Source organism: Maylandia zebra, linkage group LG7 (assembly GCF_041146795.1).
Source record: "Maylandia zebra isolate NMK-2024a linkage group LG7, Mzebra_GT3a, whole genome shotgun sequence".
Lineage (NCBI taxonomy): Eukaryota > Metazoa > Chordata > Actinopteri > Cichliformes > Cichlidae > Maylandia > Maylandia zebra.
This window is the reverse complement of record NC_135173.1, coordinates 53821792-53827451: the sequence shown is the minus strand read 5'-3', so window position 1 is coordinate 53827451 and position 5660 is coordinate 53821792. Positions and strand designations below refer to the sequence as shown.

At 36.4% G+C, this 5660-nt stretch overlaps 1 long non-coding RNA gene across 1 annotated transcript; it reads right to left on the bottom strand.

Moving 5' to 3' along the window:
• Positions 1 to 269: 269 nt before the first annotated feature.
• LOC112436451 (uncharacterized) lies at positions 270 to 4272 on the bottom strand. The gene is made up of 4 exons (XR_013099738.1): positions 3941 to 4272; positions 3394 to 3432; positions 1600 to 1689; positions 270 to 984 (listed from the first exon to the last, which is right to left on the bottom strand). It is a non-coding gene; the product is annotated as an uncharacterized LOC112436451 (long non-coding RNA).
• Between the last annotated feature and the right edge of the window lie 1388 nt (positions 4273 to 5660).

The window sequence follows — 5660 nt, the reverse complement described above, 5'->3', positions numbered from 1 at the left end:
ATTTTTTATGTGAAATACACAAGTAAATTGCACTGGCAATACTCATCTATAGGTTGTAACTTTTACTCAGAATACCATTGCATCCAATTACAAAACCCAAGTGAACATTGCTGATATTTCTTTGTGTTTCTTACTCATCTTTTCTTTGTTATATTCTATGTAATTATTAAGTAATATTTATTATGAATGTACTAGTTAATATTAATCGAATTGAATAAATATTCTTATTATTCTATTAAATAATAAATCAATATTTTCCAAAACAAATATTTGCAGCTTAAGAGACACTTTTATTTCACAGTTGAAATGGCATAGATATATTTAAAATATCTACATAACATTATAACCACAAAAAACATGGCCATAGAACTTCTTGATCGCAAATTTCAAAACAGAGCATATACACATATACAAAAAAAAAAAAAACATGCTATTCAAAAACTCAGTGTGCACTGTCCCCTTTCTTCTAATCAACTTTCAGAACACATACATCAACTCTGTCCATTAACAGTTGCAATCACTACCTTTGCAGACATTCTCAGAACGTTCAGGACAGAAAGAACTTGTATAAAACTGAGCAACATTTGAAATTACTGTCAGAAAACAGACAAAATGCAAACAAATTAATTGTACTGGACAAAAGCACAAATAACACTGGAACACTCACGCTAAAAGTTTCTTGTGGAGAGACTGGACCTTTGGTGACATTTTAAGGATGTCAAGCTCAAGAAACAGCTTCTGAAATACCTCAAACGTATATTTCAGTTTCAGTGGGTAACTTAAGTTGACAGCATAGATGACACCCATGAGCAGGAGGCAAGCGTTTGTCACACTTCCGCAGTCCTCCAGAATTTCTGTCCCCTCAATGATGACCGACACGTTCACAGGATCTTGGTTTTCCTGTGCCACATTGGGATGGATTACGATGATCTTCATCATGTGATTACTGCAGTCCTCTTTCAATGCTTCTTGGCTGACGTCCTCCTGTGAAAACAAACAAACCACAATTAGAAATAACTAGAATAGATTCCAAGTAAAAGAAAAGGTTAAGAGAAAAAAAATGTAAAAATAAAAAAGAGGTATACTCAATTTAGTATACTCAAATCAAACAATATTCATATGGCACTTTTCATACGTAAAGTTACAGAACGTGCTTCACAGAGGCTGACCCTGAGACAAAGAAAATCCCTTTTGGGGGCCATCCAGCCTGGAGCTGTCCATGGGACGGCACGCGTGTTGGTAGACCAGAACCATTAAATCATTAAAATAGGTTATAAAGGTATAATCAAATTAAATACTCTTTTGCTCATAAAATAAAGTTAATAAGTGATCGTTAAATAGTCAGAAAAAAACCAGACAAAAGGCAAGTTAAAGTTTAAGGCAGATAAGATAAAGATTAAATATGATTTAAAAAATAAAGGGTAAGAGCATAAAGATTTAAGAAATTAGTTAAAAGCCTGATTGAAAATATTAATCTTGAGTCTTTTTTTAAAAACATCACGAGTGTAGAGAATCTTTGACCTTCAATATATCATCACAAGTGAAGACCAGATTATAAGGTTAGACAATTTTAATACAGTCATTATGATCATCAGATACCTGATGGTCTTTGATCAGCTCCTCTCCACTCTCTCCAAGATACTCAACTAAGCAACGAATGATAATGTCCCTTCTGCCATCGACATGATGCTATTAAACCCAAAAAGAAAATTTATTGCAGAAAATACACAACATAACATATGTAACATACATACATAACAGCACATACAGATGTAAACAGAAAGTTACCCATGGAGAATGTAAGCCTGCAGCTACATTCTAACGTTGTGAAGTGTACAACTTAACATGAATTTCTCAACGATGTGTGTTAAGACAAGAGTCCAGTGCATGTCATAATCTGTGGGTCCAGAAACTGTCTCTGCCCAGTGAGGAAAGTTTTCTGCCTCATCACTGGACATGCAAATGAATTTTTTGCAACATATCAGTACCTCCTATCACAATATTAACCAGTCAACAAATCCTGCCACAGAGTGCGCCCCCAAATTATCTGCCACCACACTGACCACAGTCCCTTTAATGGCTTTCCCTAACGCTGGAACAAAAAGACCATCTTTCTCCAAGCTTTTGATATATGTTAACAGTGGCTCTAAAACTCGCTGGAATCCAAACTGCTTGGTGTCTTCAGCCTTACACAGAATTGCAAGGTAGATTGATGTCAATGTGGAACGTAACTGCACCGGAATGTTTCCCAACACCCAATAGACAGCTGTGACTTTGTGCTTTTTTCCAGATGTCCCAAGAGGATTACATACCTCAAAGTCATCAATGTACAGGATCCATCACGAAATGTCTGGTACTTAAAGTCATTTTCAGTTTTTTTTTCACCTTCAAATGTGTTTTCTTGAAAAGACTTACTTAGGACCTGCACCAAGGAGGGCAATATTGGGACATACTGGAAGGTTTTGCCCTTTTTTTTTATCAAGTATGTGTTCTTCTGGTTCAACAACTGAAAAATGCTTCTTCATAAATTCTCTTCTCTTGTAATAAGTTGTGAAAGGGCCACCTGTCCCCAAGGCAGTACTTATAGGGTGTGTCTCACAAAGATTTTTCACTAAATCTGAGATAATGGCTGGATCCAGATCACAGTTATGGCTTTTCAAGGTGGACACCACCACATCTCTTAAAAGTGGACCAGATGCAGAGGTGGATATAAACTGAAGCTCATCTACTATTTCATCAATGCATTTGTTTGGGACATTGAACATGCTTTCTAACTTTAAAAATAGATGGCCAAATTTCTCTTTTATATCTTGAGACAACTCCTGTGGTTCCCCATCCCAAAGCTCTAAGCTCTCTTCCACATAGGTCTCATCCTGAGCAAACATGGGTTCATTAGGTTTGCTTTTTAATACTTCAGTTTTAAAATCCTCAAGGGTGTGTGACTGGTGTTTTCTGTGTCTATGTGTAGCAAAGGTGGAATAAATATTTGTACTGAAGTTGCAGTCTTTGAAGACACATGCAACTACTTCAAACTTCCTTAAGTGGTTGTTAAGATGCTCAAAATACTGCTTCTCTGAATTAAAAAAAACAGAGCAGCAAAGTAGACAAGTAAATGAAAGAGGTCCACTTTGTGTGACCATCTTCACATGGTGTCGAGACAAATGGGTCTTAAGGGCATTAAATGTTTTAAACGAGCAAGGGCAATCAGTGTGAAGACAAGGGACTGACTGGCTGCGACCACCATTTCCATGCTTTAGTCTGTAGTGTTTTAACAATCCCAACCTCTTCTCTGACTCAAAGCTACATATCTTACACATCCATCTCATGTTGTGGCACCTTAAACAGACAAATTATGTGACAAGTTAAACATAATCGTTACTAATTTGATCTTACCTTGTGGAGTTCAAATTAGCAGTCAGAAGGTCCTATGTTCTGTAAAAAAAAAAAGAAAAAAGAAAAAAAAGAAAAAAGGTTATCTATATGCTTTTCAACTAATTTCTACTAACTCAAGGATGCACACTGATATAAATTATTTTTTTTTTTTTTTTTTTTTTTTTTTTTACATATGTTAGTTCGGTGGCAAATTTAAAACAGGTCAATATGAAGACTTGAGTGAAATCGAGTGCGTATATCGTTTTTTGTTTTGTTATTTTTCAAAATACACCTCATGGCAGCTGTGCAGCAATTATTTTAAACTGGACCGTGGTCGTTTTATTCACAAAGACGTTAGTTAAGGCAGCAGGCGTGTGTTGTTTAGGTGGCCATCTAAGCTGTAAAGTGCTGTGGGAAATTCTGGACATACCTCCTGCCAGGAAAGTTAGTCAGCAAGTCTAGCAGGAAAATACACTATTTGCTAGCGCAGCTTCTTTCAGTGCGGAGAAACTGACTTAAGTAGGTGAGCCAACAGGAACGTACAAAGTTTGTTCCGCTTAAAACTTACATTCATGGTTCTACTTCTTCCCATTTCCGTCAAGTCTGCCAACCGTCGAAATGTGAACCATGGTATGTCTGAAGAAAGACCGCTCAAATGTGGGGAGGGGCTTTGACGTCATGCTCCGAATGCAGAGAAGGTGGCCATATTCACTGATGTCACTCCATTACATTTTACTTGGAAATATCAACTAATTAAGCCAATGAATTGGTTTAGTGAATATTACTTGGATCGAATGATTCAATTTACATACAAAACTGAGGACACATAATTACAAACAATCCTCAAGTAATGCACTACAAGAAAAACTGCTATTTTAAAGTAATAGCACTGAATTTGTATTTTTTTTGTAAAATTTATATAGCTAATTGAAATAATAATTACAGGGCCAAAAAAACATTTTTTTCAGTGTATTCGCTGGGCTAAATTCAGAGCACTGGTGTTTTGGACATCAATGTGATGACTTTAAAGAAAAACAAAAGAGCCCCTTATGAATGGAACACACTAGCTGTCAATGTATTGATTTTTACTTATTACCAGATCTAATTAATAAACATAACCATTCTCAACCACACGACAGTATATTTCCTCACTTTCACAGTTGTAATATTGTCGTGTTTACAAAAACTGCAAACATGCAAAAACCTGTCAAAAGCACTCAAAATGACATTTGTGTTAATTCCCGCATGTGGGCGTCTCCAGGGCCTCATTTTACTCGCAATGACACACTCACACGGGCAGGTTTACAAGGTGAAAACAGTCACAGCTACACTATCACAGCTGGTAATAAGTTAAAAGCAGCTCTGCACAGACAAATTCAGTATTAATGCAGTTTTTCGCAGTACGTGGGTTTCTTGCTGTTTCATTCCTCTTTTAGTTCATTTTTCTGCGCTTACAATAAATTTACCTGAATCTACAAGCTCCCTAATCTTGGTTTATTAATTAAAGAAAGTCTATTTCCCTCCTTGCTCTCTACAACTCTCTGACTCCCTTGCACACACACACAAGTCACAATTCTCACTCTCGGTGAATACATTCAGTAAATCAAGAACAGACATTTCTCTCCTCATTTTTTTTTAGAACAAACAAAAATCAAATATGGACAGAGTGGGGGACAGAAAAGCTTCTTACAGAAGACGTTACAGGTCTGTGAGAGCCAGAGATTTTCCTTGTTTGAGGTGACCAAATACTTATTTTCCACCCTAATTTACGAATAAATTCTTTACAAATCCTACCATGTGAATTCATGGATTTTTTTTTCACATTCTGTCTCTCACAGTTGAAGTGTACCTCTGGTGCAAATTACTGACCTCTGTCATCATTTTAGGTGGGGGAACTTGCACAATCGGTGGCTGACTAAATACTTTTTTGCCCCACTGTATATATATATATGTATGTATATATATGTATGTATGTATATATATGTATGTATGTATATATATATATATATATATATATATATATATATATATATATATATATATATATATATATATATATATATATATGTACATGGAACGCCATAACCAAGTGGCCGGCATAGTGTACAGGAACATCTGTGCCGAGTATAACCTGGAAGTCCCGAGGTCAAAATGGGAGATGCCCCCAAGGGTGGTGGAGAATGACCGAGCTAAGATCCTGTGGGACTTCCAGATACAGACGGACAAAATGGTGGTGGCTAACCAACCGGACATAGTGGTGGTAGACAAACAGAAGAAGACGGCCGTAG